This window comes from Pipistrellus kuhlii, unplaced genomic scaffold (assembly GCF_014108245.1).
Source record: "Pipistrellus kuhlii isolate mPipKuh1 unplaced genomic scaffold, mPipKuh1.p scaffold_m20_p_3, whole genome shotgun sequence".
Lineage (NCBI taxonomy): Eukaryota > Metazoa > Chordata > Mammalia > Chiroptera > Vespertilionidae > Pipistrellus > Pipistrellus kuhlii.
This window is the reverse complement of record NW_023425529.1, coordinates 97427675-97445708: the sequence shown is the minus strand read 5'-3', so window position 1 is coordinate 97445708 and position 18034 is coordinate 97427675. Positions and strand designations below refer to the sequence as shown.

The window sequence follows — 18034 nt, the reverse complement described above, 5'->3', positions numbered from 1 at the left end:
TGCACCAGGCCCCTAGTCTGTGTGTGTGTGTGTGTGTGTGTGTGTGTGTGTGTGTGTGTTTGAGGTATAATTGACATAACATTATATTCATTTTAGGTGCACAATATGATTCAATATTGTATATATTGCAAAATGATCACCACAATATGTCTAGTTAACATCCATCACGATAAGTATTACACTATTTTTTTGTGTGATGAAAACTTTCAAGAATAATTTTTCTAGCTATTTTCAAATATACAGTACAAGCTTATTAACTGCTATTGGCCCAGCACGCATGAAATCATGTGCAGTTAGGATCCCTAGGCTTAGCCTGGCCACTGTCGCATGGACTCTGGTGCCCTGTGACGCTGCGTGAAGCAACCTGCCCCAGGACATTCCGTGATGCTCGAGGCCCCTGACTGCTCTACAAGGCTCCCCCTGCCTCTCAACTACTCCTTGAAGCTTGCTGCCACCCTGTGAAGCTCACTGCTGGACACTCTGCAAAACACCCCCTACCTGCCCCGCCACTGCTCCATGAGGCTCCCCCAACCCAGCAACTACTCCTCAAAACTCCCCCGCCCTGCGACTGCTTCACAAAACTTGCTGCCATCTTGATGACTGCTCTGCTAAGCTCACAGCCACCCCACAAAGCAGCCATCCAATGCTTCTCAACAGTCCCCAGTCCTTCCCTGCAGCCAGCCGCCCCCGCCATGGTGAGCGGCTCAGAACTGGGGGAGAGGGGGGACCAAGAGGTGCTCCATGCACTTCATAGTGACTGGTCACCCATTTGGTCATGATGCCACCTAGCTCTTTATATATATTAGGATAGTAATCATGCTATACATTAAATCATCATGATTCATTTATTGTAAAATTAAGAAGTTGAACCTTTTAGTCCCTTCATTTATTTCACCTATCCCAATTTCAGGCAACTACCAAATTGTTCTCTAAATCTATGAGCTCATTTTTTTGTTTGTTTTTAGATTCCACATATAAGTAAGATAATATATTTATCATTTTCTGTTTTATTTCACTTGTTTAGCAGAATTCTCTCACTATACATATATCACTATGTCTTTATTCATTCATTTATTGATGGATATTGAGGTTGTCTTGATGTCTTAACTATTGTAAATAATGCTTTAATAAATATGAGGGTGAGTATATCTTTTCAAATTAGTGGTTTTTCATGGGAGTTTTCCAGATAAATGTCCAGAACAGGAATTGCTGGATCATGCAGCAGTTCTATTTTCAATTTCTTTAGGAACCTTCAGACTATTTTTCATAGGGGCGACAACAATTTGTAATGAATATAGGTTCCGTTTTCTCCACAGATTCACCAAAACTTGAACTATATTTGTTTCATTTTTTATTTATTTTCTTTATTGATTAAGGTATTATATATGCATACTTAAACACCCATTGCCTCCTACCACCTCCACTCATGTCCTCACATACCCTGGTGTACCTGTCTATTGGTTAGGTTTATTTGCATGCATACAAGTTCTTTTGTTGATCTCTCCCCCTTACCTCCACCCTCCCCTACCTTTACTCTGAGGGTTGATGATCTGATTAATACTTCTCTGTCTCTGGATTTGTTTTTGTTCATCACTTCATGCTGTTCATTATATTCCACAAATGTGTGAGAACATGTGATATTTATCTTTCTCTGACTGGTTTATTTCGCTTGACATAATACTCTCCAGTTCCATCCATGCTGTTGCAAATGGTAAGGATTCCTTCTTTTTTTTCAGCAGAATAGTATTCCATTGTGTAGATGAGCCAGTTTTTTAATCCACTCATCTGCTGACCTAGGCTGTTTCCAAATCTTAGCTATTGTAAATTGTGCTGCTATGAACATAGGAGTGCATATATCCTTTCTGATTGGTGTTTCTAGTTTCTTAGGATATATTCCTAAAAGTGGGATCACTGGGTCAAATGGGAATTCCATTTTTAGTTTTTTGGGGAAACTCTATACTTTTCTCCACCATGACTGCACCCAATCTGCATTCCTACCAGCAGCGCAAGAGGGTTCCTTTTTTCTCCCCATCCTCGCCAGCATTTGTCATTTGTTGATTGGTTTATGACAGCCATTCTGATAGGTGTGAGATAGTATGGCATTGTTATTTTGATTTGCATCTCTCATATGACATTGAGCATGTTTTCATATGTCTCTTGGCCTTCTGTTTGCCTTCTTTGAAAATTATCTGTTTAGGACCATTGCCTATTTTTTTATTGGATTGTTTATCTTCCTTTTGGTAAAATTGTATAAATTCACTATAAATGTTGGAGATTAAACCCTTACCAGTGATAACATTGGCAAATATGTTCTTCCATACACTGGGCTTTCTTGTTCTTTTGTTGATGGCTTTTGTTTGTTTGTTTTTGCTGTACAGAAGCTTTTTATTTTGATGTATTTCCATTTGTTTATTTTCTCTTTAGTTTCTATTGCTCTAGGAGCTGTATTGGTGAAGATATTGCTTCAGCATATGTCTGAGATTTTCCTGCCTGTGGATTCCTCTTACATTTAAGAACGTTATCCATTTTGAGTTTATTTTTGTGTATGGTGTCAGTTGGTGGTCTAGTTTCTTTCTTTCTTCCTTTCTTTTTTCTTTCTTTCTTCCTTTCTTTCTTTCTTTCTTTTTTTTTTTTTTTGCAAGTATCTGTCCAATTTTACCAACACCAATTATTGAAGAGACTGCCTTGACTCCATAGTATGTTTTTGCCTCCTTTGTCAAATATTAATTGAGCATAGTGGTTTGGGTAGATTTCTGAGTTCTCTATTGTATTCCATGGGTCTATATGTCTGTTCTTGTGCCAGTTCCAGGAAGTTTTGAGAACTCTAGGTTGGTAATACAGCTTGAGATCCCTCCTACTTTGTTCTTCTTTCTCAGGATTGCTGTGAGTATTCGGGGTCTTTTTTTTTATTTTTTATTCCACATGAATTTTTTGAGTTTGTTCTAGGTCTGTGAAATATGCCATTGGTATTTTAATGATGAGTTCATTGATACTCTTTAGATAGATTTCTTTAGATAGTATGGACATTTTAATGATGTTAATTCTACCAATCTGTGAACATAGTATGTTCTTCCATCTGTTTATGTCTTCCTCTAACTCTTTTTTTAGTGTCCTGTAGTTTTTCAAGTACAGGTCTTTTACCACCTTAAATTTTATGGTAAATGTGATTGTTCTTTTAATCTATCTTTCTGTAAGTTCACTATTGGTATATAAAAATGCCATAGATTTCTGGCATTAATTTAATATCCTGATACATTTCCAAACTCATTTATTAAGTCAAGTTGCTTTTTGATGGAGTTTTTAGAGTTTTCTATGTACAATATCAAGTCACCTGCAAATGGTAGTTTTACTTCTTTTTTAATTTGGGTGCCTTATATTTCTTCTTTTCTAATTGCTATGGAGTGAAATTCCAGTACTATGTTGAACAGGAATGGTGAAAGTGGGCATCTAATTCCTGATCTTAGATAAAATGGTTTTAGTTTTTGCCCATTGAATAGGATTTTGGCTGAAGGTGCATCATATAAAGCTTTTATTATGTTGAGGTATGATCCTTCTAGTCCCATTTTGCTGAGGGTTGTTTTTTTTTTATCAAGAAAGAGTGTTGGATTTTGTTAAATTAGTTTTCTGAATCAAATGATATGACTATGTGATTTTTATCTTTTGATTTGTTTATGTGATGAAACACATTTATTGATTTGTGGATATTGTACCATCCTTGCATCCCTAGGATAAATCCTACTTGGTCATGGTGTATGATCTTTCTGATGTAATGCTGGATCCAATTTGCTAGAATTTTGTTGAGGATTTTGGCGTTTATGTTCATGAGGGATATTGGCCTGTAATTCTCTTTTGCTGTGTTGTCTTTATCTGGTTTTGGTACTGGGGTAATGCCGGCTTCCTAGAACAAGTATGGAAGTGTTTCTTTCTCTTTAATTTTTTTGGAATAGTCTGAGGAAAATAGATTTTAGTTTTCTTTGAATGTTTGGTAAAAGACCCAGGCTTTTGTTTGCTGAAAGCTTTTTGATGACAGCTTCAATTTTCTTCATTGTTTTTGTCCTATTGATATTTTTAAATTCTTTCTATTGAGTTTTGGAAGGTTGTATTTTACTAGGAATGTGTCTATTTCCTCTAGGTTGTCTAGTTTGTTGGAATAGAGTTGTTCCTAGTATTTTAAACAATTCTTTGTATTTCTGTGGGATCTGTTGTTATTTTGCCTCTTCCATTTCTGATTTTGTTTATTTGGGTCCTCTGTCTTTGGTTCTTGGTGTCTGGCTAGAGGTTCAACAGTCTTGTTTATTCTTTCAAAAAACCCACTCTTGGTTTCGTTGATCTTTCCTATTGGTTTTTTTTTTTTTTTTTTTTTTTTTTTTTTTTTTTTTTGTTTTTTTTTTTTTTTTTTTTTTTTTTGTCTCTCTTATTTACTTCTTCCCTGATCTTTATTATCTCGTTCTTGCTGCTCACTCTGGAATTTCATTATTGCTCTTTTTCTAATTCTTTAAGTTGTAGAGTTAGATGCCTTATTAAAATTTTTTTTTTTCTGTTTTTGTTTTTGAGGTAGGCCCACAGAGCTATTAACTTTTCTCTCTGAACGTCTTTCACGTGTCCCATAGATTTTGGATTGTTATGTTATCACTAGTGGTCCAGTGCACAAAATTCATGATGGGGTGGGGTTTGGGGTGTCTCTCAGCCTGGCCTTCATCCTCTCCAATTTGAGACCCCTGTAGGATCTGGTCTAAACTGGCAATCGGACAACCCCTTCGCAATCTGGGACTCACCTGCCTGCCTGCTTGATCACCCCTAACCACTCTGCATGCTAGCCTGATTGCCCCCACCTGCACCCCCCTACTGGCCTGCTCACCCCCAACTGGTTCCCTCTGCCAGCCTGCTCACCCCTAACTGCCCCTCCCTGCCAGCTTGATCACCTACAACTGCCCTCCCCTCCTGGCCTGATCATCTCCAACTGCCTTCCCCTCCTGGCCTGGTCACCCCTAACCGCCTCTGCCTCGGCCCCACCACCATGGTTTTGTCTGGAAGGACTTCTGGAAGGTCTTATGGTCTAATTAGCATATTACCCTTTTATTAATATTGATAGGATATGACATACTGCCATAACCAGTATTATTCTATGAGAATACATACTTCATGCGATATGAAGGAATCTAATACATTACATTGTATATGTTGTAAGTAGTAGAAAATACTATATTCATAGCAATAATATATACCCTATGACTTCCCTTCCTGATTTAGGAATGGCTCCGCAATTCTTTGAATGTTTCCTGGCCCCTAATGTATTTTTTTGTGTCATTCATTGTAACTTTATTTACTGTTTATTGCATATGATTTGAGGTCTTTAATTTCTAACCACCAAAGATTCAAAGGACTATTTTTTCCATGAAGTTTAACATTAACATCAGTGAATTCGTGTATTCATGTGTTTTTATTGTAAACATCTGAATTATTCACATTGTCATAGATCCTGAACTCATAAGTACGCACAGGCTGGCAGCAAGACAGGAAGCCATTCTGCAAGCAAACAGATACTCTGCATAAGGAGAAAAGTCATAGCACAACATTTAATGTCCAACCTGAGTCACCTCAGAATGTTATATATATTGACTTCTTAATTCACATAGTATTGGGAACTCAACCACTTGGTTGGTGATGGGGTTTACCAGTTTCAGAAGGATTGTTCCTGAAATGATTAAGGAAAGGAGGGCTCAATCTTTTCTTGGTTGCTTGCTCCTCCCCAGCACCTCATCTTCCTTATCATCCTCAGCTTCTCGGGCATATTCTCCTCCACCTTCACCTCCTCCTTCTTCCTCCTTTGCATCCTCAAATTCTTCCTTGGCACCTTCTTCCTCTTCCTCTCCTTCCTCTTCATCACCCACTTCCTTCTCCTTCTCCTCCTCTTCAGCTTCTCCTTCAGATGGGGGTTCATCCTTTGCTTCCTAATGGTCTCCTCCACCTAGATCTGCTTCTCCTGGATTTTGCTGGTGTATTAAGAAGGGAAGGAGTGAGTGGACCTCAAGTAGGAGCTAGTCTGTAAACCACCTTAGGCAGGTCAACCAAAGGTCTGGGAACTCTGTAGCCACTGGCTATGTTTCCCACGCTGGTGAAACTGAGCTGGGTGTCCTAACCTTCCAAGAGTTTCTTGTAAGCTGCAATATCAATGTCCAAAGCCACATTGAGGAGGTCCTGGTATTCTTTTAAATATCATGCAATTTCACTCTCTGTAGTTCTCAACTCATTTTCTAATTTATTGATTGTGTCCTGTACTAACATCAGAGTTCTGTTTATCATCCAGCTTTTGCAGCTGCTTTCCCAGAGCTTAGTTCATGCCCGGCATGCTTTGATCTCTAGGGTCTTGGCCTTGAACAGGTGGCTCGTACCCCATAGGTCTTCTTGGCAGAGTTCTTGGTCAGTGTGGTGAGCAGCTCTTATACTATTCTTCTGCATTCTGCATATCCTTGGCAGCCAGCATCTCCTACTGGGTGCCAATGTCCTTGAGTGCTGCAGAGAGGTCGGACTTGGAGGACATGTCCATCTCCCCAGAGATCTGAGCGTACTGGATCTGCACTTGCAGCTCTGCGATCTCTTTATGCACCTTCTTCAGAAAGGCAATTTAGTCCATCAGGCTGTTGATGCACTTTTCAAGCTCAGTGCCAGCAAGAGCTGCCTCATCTGCACCTTTTCGTGCCTCTATCAGCCAGCACCTCTTCCTGGTAGCATGCCTGCAGGTTGCTCCCAGTTCCTTCCAAGCCTTGGTGCCTTCTAACTGCCCACTGCCCTTTCCTCGCCAGGGACTGAGCAGGGTGGGCTGGGGCACAGGCATTCCATTTTCATTAAAATGTTCAACCCTGGCCTGCTCCACCTCCACAGGCGGCCCGGGGCAGACAGTGATCCCAGAGACCCTGTCCACCCACGTCTATCTGGGTCAATTAACATTTTTCTCTTTTATTAGTGTAGATTGTCATTAGTTTCCACTATGTTTTGTTTGTTTGTTTGTTTTTTTAAGGAAGAGAGATAGAGAGCTAGAAACATCGATGAGAGAGAAACATTGATCAGCTGCCTCTTGCACACCCCCTACTGGGGATGTGCCTGTAACCAAGGTACATGCCCTTGACCGGAATCGAACCTGGAACCTCTCAGTCCCCAGACCGACGCTCTTCCACTGAGCCAAACTGGTTTCGGCTCCACAATGTGTTTAATCTCTTCATTGATCTCTTTGCTAACCCAATCATTACTTAACAGCATGCTATTCAGCTTGCAAGTTTTTAAATTTTTAAATTGTTTTTATTATAGTTTATTTCTAGTTTTATGCCATTGTGGTCTAAGAAGATGCTTGATATGATGTCAATTTTTTGAATTTGAAGAGACTTTGCCTGTGAACCAATATGTGGTCTCTCTTTGAAAACATCCCATGTGCACTTGAGAAGAACATATATTCCATGGCTTTAGAGTGAAATGTTCTGAAGATATCAGTTAAGTCCATCTGATCTAGTGAGTCATTTAGGATTTCTATTTCTTTGATGATTTTTTTGTCTACAGAATTTATCCAGTGATGTCAGTGGTGTATTAAAGTCCCTTACACTGACTGTATTGTTGTCACTCTCTCTCTTGATATCTTCCAGGAGATTTTTTATGTATTTGGGTGCTCCTGCATTGGGTGCATATATGTTTAACAGGGTTATATCCTCTTGTTGTATCAATCCCTTTAGTGTTATGAAGTGTCCTTCCCTATTTCTTGTTATGGTCTTCAATTTGAAGTCTATTTTGTCAGATATAAGTATTGTTACCCCAGCTTTTTTTTTTCTTTTTCCATTTCCGTTTGCCTGGATGATATTTTTCCATTCCTTCACTTTCATTCTGTGTTAGTCCCTTGTTCTGAGAGAGGTCTCTGGAAGACATCATATATATGGGTCATGTATTTTTATCTATTCAGCCACTGAATATCTTTTGATTGGAGCATTTAGTCCACTTACATTTAAAGTTATTATTGACTAGAGGCCCGGTGCATGAAATTTGTGCACGGGGGTCCCTCAGCCCAACCTGCACCCTCTACAATCTAGGAGCTCTCAGGGGATGTCCTACTGATGGTTTAGGTCCACTCCCTGTGTCTCTCTGCTTTCTGTGGGCCTGAAAGTTTCACTGCAGCCATAGAGATGAAGCCGCCATACCCTGCTCTCCTCTCTTTGCCTACCTCCACCAAGCACCATGCGAAGGAAGTCCCAATGCTCTGCAGTGTGCTCTGTCTGCCAGGCCTGGGGGCTTTGCTGACACGGACACACTAATGAAGCCTCCATGCCCTGCTGTCCCAGCTCTGTTTGCGGGGCCTGGGATTTCCCCCACCATCACTCTGTGAATGAAGCCTCTAAGCCTGGCTGTCCAGGTTCTGTTTGCTGGGCCTGGGGCTTCCCCACTGCCCCTGTGCTAAGGAAGCCTCCATGCCCTGCTGTCTGGGCTCTGTCTGCCGGGCCTGGAACTTCCCCGCCATCACCCTGCAAACGAAGCTTCCATCCCCTGCTGTCCAGGCTCTGTCTTCTGTGTCTGGGGGTGGATCAAGCCTCACTGCTTGGTCCCCCACAAGCCCAGCGGAGCTAACAGGCCCAGACACTGCAGTAGTAATGGAGCAGAGAGGCAGATCCTATGGACAGGCCAGACACTCCAGCAGTGGGGCTGAACTGACTGGGCCCTGCCATCTTGTGGCTATGGGGGCCAACATTTTTATTGTGGAGTGATGGTTAATTTGCATATTACTCTATTATTAGATAGGATAGGTACTTATTTGTAGCCAATTTTTATTTTTTGTGCCTGTGTTCCTTCTTCCCTCTCTATTTCTTCCTTTTTATACCAGTGCTTTTAGCATTTCTTGCATTGCTGGCTTGGTAGTGATAAACTCCCTTAGCCTTTTTTTTTTTTTTTTTTTTTTTTGGTCTGTGAAGCTCCTTATATCCCCTTCAATTTTGAATGACAGCCTTGTTGGATAGAGTATTCTTGGATTCAGTCCTTGCTTTGCATCACTTTGTAAATTTCCTTCCATTCCTTTCTGGCCTGATGTGTTTCTGTTGAGAAATCTTTTGATAATATAATGGGAGATCCCTTGTATGTAATTTCTGTCTCTCTCACAACCTTTAAGATTCTTTTTTTGTCCTCAACATTTGCATAATAGTTATGATGTGTCTTGGTGTGGGTCTTTTCGGGTTCATCTTGTTTGGAGCTTTCTGTGTTTTGCTGTTCATGCTCCTGCTGCTTCTCAAATCAAGGTGGGCTGCTTGCTAGGCTGCTGCTCAGTTGTTGGCTGCATGTGAGGCTGCTGCTCCTCATACATGGGTTGGGCCTCTCACACAGCTGTTGCTCCTCAAGTGGATGCAGGCTGCATGTGGCTGCTGCTCCTTGGATGGGGGCAGGCTGCTCCTGTGGCTGTTGCTCCTCTGGCAGGGCTGCCACTTCTTAGATGTGGACAAGCTGCTCACAGGGATGCTGGTCCTCAAATGGGGGCAGGCCTTGTGAGGCTGATGCTCCTTGGACTGGGGAGGACTGCTCATGTTTCTGTCGCTAGAGTGGTTGTGGTGACCTGGGCTAAATTGTTGAGCCAGTCAGAGGGGAGTGTGCTTTGGAACTCACAGGAGCTTATGCCTGGTGTGGCTGAAGTCTTGGTATCACACAGCTGAGGTATCAGGTCCCTGGCGGGGTGGCTATAGAGTCCCAGATATTATCTGAGGGCATCCTGGGTGAAGATGAGGCTGGGCTCCCAGTCACAGCAGCTCTCCCCTTAAAAAAGTTGAGGCCTCTGTGGAAGAGCCAGCTGCTCCAGAACTGTTTGCAATGTAGCAGAGGCTGCTTGCTAAAGCAAGTCTGATTAGCCATCCCTGAAAAACCTGCAGGATCTAACTGTGACACACACACACACACACACACACACACACACACACACACACACCACATGTCCACACACTCCTCTGTTGCTTCCTCACTCACTCACACTCTCTCTCACTGCCATCTTCTTCCTGCCTCTGTAGTTGGGTCTGGAGTGTTATTGACCTTTTCATGGATGGAGTCTCCTCTCCAGGTGTCTGGTTATATGGCTCGCTCTCTACCACATTGACCAAACAGAATAATTCACCTTGACAAGGCATGAAACAAAGGGAACAAAATACAAATGTATTCATGACACTGATAACCCCAATATAAGTGACTACCAGAGAAAAGAGAATTAGGGGAGAAAAAAGAGAACATAGATGATATCAAAGAAAGAAAAAAGTGGTATGAGAAAAAAGAAAAAGGAAGAAAAATGGAATATATATATATATATGGAGAAAACACCAGAGAACAAACAGGCAAACAAAAACATACAAACACCAAATTCCCAATAAATAGGGTGGGGCAGAATCTGTAGAAGCCAAGCTAACATACAGAAAGTATGAATATAGGGAGGACCTCAGTTAAGTATAGAGGAAGTAGAAATAGGATGAGTAGATAAGAAAGAGAAAGAGAAGAAAAAATAATAATAAAAATTATTTTAAGAATTAATTTTAGGTTCCCTGACAGTATAAAGTTTACTGTTTCCTTTGTTCACCCTCTTTGCACAGTAGTTCCTGTGGGTTTTCCCTTCTGTCTTAGGAGCCGCTGGCCATCCCTTGTGCTGAGCAGCTAGGAAGACTGTCAGTGAGCTCGTAGGAGCTTGAAACCATTGTCACTCCTCCGACTCTTAACCAAGGGGGAAACATGATTGAAGCTGATCGCCCAGGAAAGCTCTTTATTGGTGGCCTCAATACAGAAACAAATGAGAAAGCCCTTGAAGCTGTATTTGGTGAATATTGGTGCCCTCAATACAGAAACAAATGAGAAAGCCCTTGAAGCTGTATTTGGTGAATAGTGGGAGTACTCTTGATGAAAGATCGTGAAACCAACAAATCGAGAGGATTTGCTTTTGTCACCTTTGAAAGCCCAGCAGATGCTAAGGATGCAGCCAGAGATATGAATGGAAAGTCCTCAGATGGAAAAGCCATCAAGGTAGAACAAGCCACTAAATTATCATTTGAAACTGGTAGACGTGACCACCTCCACCTCCAAGAAGCAGAGGCCCTCCAAGAGATCTTTGAGGCTGAAGAGGAGGAAGTGGAGGGAACCGGGGACCTCCCTCACATGGAGGGCACATGGATGATGGTGGCTATTCTATGAATTTTAACATGAGTTCTTCCAGGGGACCACTTCCAGTAAAAAAAAGGACCACCACCGAGAAGTGGGCGTCCTCCTAAAAGATCTGCTCTTCCAGGACCAGTTCGCAGCAGCAGTGGAATGGGAGGAAGAGCTCCTGTATCACGTGGAAGAGACAGTTATGGAGGCCCACCTTGAAGGGAGCCCATGCCTTCCCCTAGAGATGTCTATTTGTCCCTAAGAGATGATGGATATTCTACTAAGGACAGCTACTCAAGTAGAGATTACCCAAGCTCTCGAGATACAAGAGATTATGCTCCACCACCAAGAGATTATACTTATCGTGATTATGGTCATTCCAGTTCAGGTGATGACTATCCATCAAGAGGCTATAGTGATAGAGATGGCTATGGTCATGATTGGGACTATTTAGATCATCCAAGTGGTGGTTCCTACAGGAATTCATATGACAGTATGGTAACTCACGTAGTGCTCCACCTACACGAGGGCCCCCACCATCTGATGGTGGAAGCAGCCGCTATGATGATTACAGCAACTCACGTGACGGATATGGTGAAAGTCGAGACAGTTACTCAAGCAGCCTAAGTGATCTCTACTCAAGTAGTCGTTATCGGGTTGGCAGACAAGAAAGAGGGTTTCCTCCTTCTATGGAAAGTGGGTACCTTCCTCCAGGTGATTCCTACAGCAGTTCAAGCTGCGGAGCACACAGGGGTGGTGGCCGTGGAGGAAGCCGATCTGATAAAGGGGGAGGCAGAAGCAGATATTAAAAACAAAACTTTCGACCAAAATCCCTGTTCAAAGAAACAAACAGAAAGTGGAACCTATTCTGTCATAACACCCTAAGAACTACTAAAAGGAATGTTATATTTTTCAAATTTCCTGTTAAGTTCCCCTTTCAAAATTTTTATGTTCTTGTGAGGAGAAAAGTAAAACATGATTGAGCTTATGACATTGCTTTCAACAAGCAAATGTTAAATGTGTTAAGGCTTGACTTGTGTACTAGTGGTGTCATTTTCCAAGTAAAAGTGTCCCAAAGGCACTTACTAATTTTTTCCCCAGTTAATGAGACAAGCAATTCTAAGATCTACAAACATTTAGCCATCTAAAATGGAGAGATGAATCCCTCTGTCTATACAAACAAGCTAGCTATTAGAGGGTGATTGGGTATGCTACTCTTAGGATATCATTACAGTCTTCCAACTGAAATATCAAATGTTATCAGTATGAAAAACCTGAGATCAGATGTTTATGTAAAAGAAAGTGCTATTCACCCAGTAAACCAAAATCAGTGCTGGCCATATTTTGTCTTTCTGACATTTCCTTGGGAATATACAAGAACACCCCCCCCCCCCCTTAAGATCATTTAAGTGTGTGTTAAGCAACTACAGAATACTAAATAAAAAGTTTGGCTAAATAAAAAAAAAATTAATTTTAAAAAAATTAGGATGATGAAAAATAATGCAAAAAGAAATAGAAAATAAAGAAACAAATGAAAAAAGAAAAAATATAGCAGAATATTAATAAAATAAAAATGAAAATGAAAAAGTGAAATGTTCCTTTCTGCCAAGTTTTAATTCCCAATGTGGGCTAGTTTAAGATCCCACTCTTCTGTACTGTCTGCTGTTTCTCAGTTTCCTGTTGTTGAGACTAAACAGCCTCTTTTTAGGCCAGTCCCTGAGAGACTATTCAGATTTTTTTTTCTATCCTTTGTACCACTCAGGGTGTGACTATATTGGTTGCCTGGAGACTGCCAGGAGGGGCTGGCCATATTTTGTCTTTCTGACATTTCCTTGGGAATATACAAGAACCCCCTCTTCAGGATAAAATGACTGCTTAGGTCCAGGACATCGTGCATGACTAAGCACTACACTTGCGGTCACCTCTCCCCGACCTTTCTCTCCCCAGCCTCTCCCCAGACTCCACAAGTCTGCATCTCCATCTGCACCTCAGCCATGGGTGAGTGTTTGTATTTGAAAGATCCTATGAACTAGGTTTAGCCAATAAAAGCAAAGACCAAAAAGAGGAGGAAGAGCTGTACCACTGTGAGCCCCTCTTCCCTCCCCTACCCCACCCCCCATACGGTGCAGTTGGGGCAGCTACCTAGGCTGCCCCTTCTGGGTTCAATCTCTCATGGATTTAGATCTAGAATAATACCCTGCTGCCAAAAGTTCTGCAGACCTCCTTTCCACAGTCATATGTTACTCCTGTTCCAAGGGATGTGGTATTGGTATCATGCAGCTTCCTTATAACCCTCTGGTCTCGGAGGACTCACAGTTCTCTCCAGCCCAGATCTCTCATCAGCTGTGTCTATTAATACTTTGCCAATTCGTGGTGGATGTTATTCAATTTAGTTGCTCATCTTATCTGGTCTGGGACAAGGCCCAGGACACATTTGCCTATTCAATCACTATTTTGTCCCTCTTATCTATTTTATAATAAACATTCTAACAAGTCATATATGAGGTCATATATCCTTGTAGTTTAGATTTGAAGTTACCTGGTGACTAATGATGCTGAGCATCTTTTCTTGTACCTGATGGCCATCTGAAAGCCTTCTTGGGGAGGAAAAAATGTTTATTCAAATTCTCTGCTCATTTTTTAAAATCTGTTTATATTTTATCAATATTTTTCTGCCCAAGTATGATCAGGCCATGTTAGAAACGTGAATGATACTGATGGAATAACCAGAGACATATTTATAAACATAAGGCTTTCGATGCAGTTTAATTTTTTAAAATATTTATTGTTAAAATTATTACATATATCTCCCCCACACACACACACACACTGATCCTCTCTAGCCTGTCCCTGCCCCCCATCCCAGATTTACACCATCCAATTGTCTGTGTCCATGGATTATGTGTAAATGTATGCAAGTATCAATACTTTGATCACTTCAAACTGACCCACCCACACCAGCCTTCCTTTTGAGATTCTACAATCTGTTCCATCCTTCCCTGTCTCTGGATCCACACTGTTTGTCAGTTGTTGTTTTTTTTGTTCATTTGATTCCATATATGAGTAAGATTATGTAATACTTGTCTTTCTCTGACTGGCTTATTTCACTTGATACTCTCAAGGTTCCTCCATGCTGTCTCAAAGGGTAAGATATCCTTTTTTATTGCTGCATAGTATTATAAATGTACCACAGCATTTTTATCCACTCATCTACAGATGGCACTTGGGCTGTTTTCAGATCTTAGCTATTGTAAATTGTGCTGCTATGAACACATGGTGCATATATTCTTTACAATTAGTGTTTGGTTTTCTTATGATATATTCCTAAAAATGGGGACAGTGGGTCAAATGGCAGTTCCATATTTGATTTTTTTGAGGTAACTCCATACTGCTTTCCATAATGGCTGAATCAGTCTGCATTATCACCAGCAATGTAGTAGGGTTTCCTTTTCTTTATATCCTCGCCAGCAGTTATCATTTGGTGATTTGTTGATGGTAGCCATTCTTACTGGTGTGAGGTGATACCACATTGTTGTTTAAATTTGCATCTCTCTGATGATCAGTGACTTTGAGCATTTTTCCATATGTGTCTTGGCCATCTGTACGTCACCTTTGGAGAACAGTCTATTTAGGTCCTTTCCTACATTTTGATTAGATTGTTTGTCTTCCTTTTGTTAAGTTGTATGAGTTCCTTATATATTTTTGGATATTAACCATTTATTAGATGTTCTCCCAATATTTAACTCCCTATTCATTTTGTTGATGGTTTCTTTTCTGTGCAGGAGCTTTTTATTTTGATATAGTCCTATTTGTTTATTTTTATCCTTAGTTTCCTTTGCCCTAAGAGATGTTTCTATAAACATAAGAAAAGTCTGGTATTTTGCTGCCTAAGGTTTCTTATAGGATTTTATGATTTCACATCTTACATTTAAGTCTTTTTATCCATGATGAATTTATTCTTTTGTATGGTTTAAGTTGGTGGTCTAGATTAATTTTTTTGCATGTACCTCTCCAAATTTCCCAACACAATTTATTGAAGAAACTGTCTTGACTCCATCAGATGTTCTTGCCTTATTTGTCAAATATTAGTTAAGCTAGTGGCCTGGTGCATGAAATTTGTGTACATTAAAAGGGAATTAATTAGAGGAAATATTTTAATATTGCTATTTGCCTTTTCTGTATAATAGAAGTATCAAAGATGAAAGAAAATTAGTAAAATGATATGAAAATAATATATAAATTTATTAATAAATAAACAATCACATGATATAACAACAAAACCATATTTAAAAACATGATGCAAAAATAAAACTGATACAAACAATGACTGATAGATTAATTAAACTTATTCTAATACCTCCCTGTATACCACATTAAGAGTGAAAACACTTTCAAGTGCTTTACTAATTTCCCTTATGATGAAGTATTTACAACTTTAACTTGAATATCACACACTTTTCGAACTTGAGAGAAAGCAACATATAACTGGACATGTGTATAATGGGTTCAGGTAGTAATATTTCTACTCTGTCTAGAGTTTGTCCTTGTGATTTATTTATAGTCATTGCAAATGATGGCATCAGGGGAAACTATCATTAAATTAATTTAGATGGGAGGCCAGTGTCAGATGGGGACAAATCAATTCTTGGAATCAGAACAGCCTTTCCTTCTACAGATCATGTTAATACTTCAGCTTCAATAATGTTAAATCACAATCTTTTGATAATAAATCTAGTACCATTCAAAGATCCTGTTAACTATTAAGATTTCTCAGTAGCATGATGATTGCACCCACTTTCAACTTTAATTTATAGCACTGCATTCCCGAAGGAGTAATATTATTAAGAAATTTGATGGGAAAAATTTCATTTTCAGCATTATCTGTTGAATCAATCGAATTATCACTCAAATATGTGTGAATATTTTCATTGAGTACATCCAAAATTTCTTCATTTAGTTTTTGAACGTGCTCATTTTTTGGACAAAGAATCACACATTTAGATATATTTTAATATTATCTTTAGATATAGTATTTTCAAAGGTAGCTTCAATAATAGATCTATTACAAATCATTTCATAGGGGATTGCAATAATATCCATTCCTAAATTAAAACTGCTATCAAGTTTGCCATCTCCAAGTTTTACTAACCATTCATTATAAGCAGAATCTTCTTACCTCATATTTGTTTTAAGAGACAACTTTCTGAAACATCCCCAAACATTACAGTACATTAAACTCATTTGTACTATGGCCAACTGCACAGCATGTGGCACAATACATGTCAAAAATGCCCTCCAAGAAGAACTTTCCTACCAAATGCAACATTCAAATTAATAATTTTTATTAGTAATCTGTCTATGGTGTTTATAGCATGATCAGATGCCACGGAGTATTCATTAATAATACAAAGCTGGGCCTTTTTAATGGTTTTAGCAATTTCACTCTTAATATTTAAAATATTCTTCAGTTTATAAATTGAAGTTTTATTTGATGGAATTGGTCATTTATGTGGGTAATAAAAGGTTCTTCCACCAAGAAGTAAATTTGCAGCAATTCCTGAAGACGTTGTGGCTAAAATAGTACCACCACCACCTCTAATATAATGTATTAAAACTTTATACAGATATCTTTTTTAAATACCACCTGAACTATCCAAGAAAAAGCATTTGATGTGTAGAGTTTGTTCTTCTATGGCTGAAGTTATAGTCTGAAAGGCTTCCAACTGTTCATCATTCAGAAAAGCTATCAAAACCTCTGCCTGTTGTCTCTCTTACAATTCATTACATGTATTTGTATTCATTAATAAAGGCTAGTGCAGAATTTTGAAATGTGAACATTTCATTACATGCAATGTGAATACCTCTTGAATTTTGTTAAGGGCATGCATTTCACAGTTCACTCAGGCACCTTCTCTTCAGTGCAATTTCCAACAAAAATCTTCAATAAAATGAGGTTTATTCTCATCCCATAATTTGTCTGCATCAGAAGGACATCCAAATACACTTATGTATGCAAAAAGTTGCAGTAGTTGTTTGGGCATATTAAGGATGATTGCACCATCAATTGTATCTTTCCAGATAGGGTCATCAATTAATAATCCTCAATGTTTAGCAGCTTCAGAAAATATATCATAAAGTACACCTCTTACAGTTCTCAGTTTACCAAAACTTACTGTACCTTTTACATGCAGAAGCAAAAGTCTAAGGTAATATCATTCTGATTTTCTATGGCTCACAGTGTACAGTCTCCCTAATACTTTATTCCTGTCCTTTCAGCATTTTCTCTACAAAAAATTATTAAACACAGAGTGTTGTGGAATCTCTCAATAATAATAATTGAGTCAGAATCTCCTCTATTCAATAAAAACCAAGCCATCAAAGTCAAGTTATACCTTTTACCTTATTTATAACTTCATCAAAATCATCAGTATGAAAATGCAAATTTTGTTCATTTGACAATCTTGTGATTGCATGAGAATAGTCATGCATTCGCATTGCAAAAAGTCTCCAAACAGTCTCAGGAGTGCTCACATACCTGGAGTCAATGAAGTCCTGTACTTCATCATGACTGATAACATTTTTTCCAGAAATTTGAATATTTGTGCAATTGTGTTCTTTATAGGCATTCTATCTAATAAAAGAGAAACATCAAATTGACTGTACCTCTGCAACACCCATAAGCCATGCCCACTAGCCAATCAGGAGAGAGTATACAAATTAACCCAACAAATATGGCGGCTATGGAGCTGGAGCAAGCAGGAGGCTTGGGTTGCCCCCAGAGATGAAGGAAGGCAAGCTTTCTGCCAGTTGTGACTGGCCCTGGCCTCTGCTCAAGGCTACAAAGTTTCAATTATAGAAGATAAATTCTAATAAAAATGGTGGTGGCCACGGAGCT

General features: G+C 39.5%; 1 pseudogene; it reads left to right on the top strand.

Annotated features, from left to right (window-relative positions):
• Positions 1-10595: 10595 nt before the first annotated feature.
• LOC118728454 lies at positions 10596-12102 on the top strand (annotated as a pseudogene).
• Positions 12103-18034: the final 5932 nt, after the last annotated feature.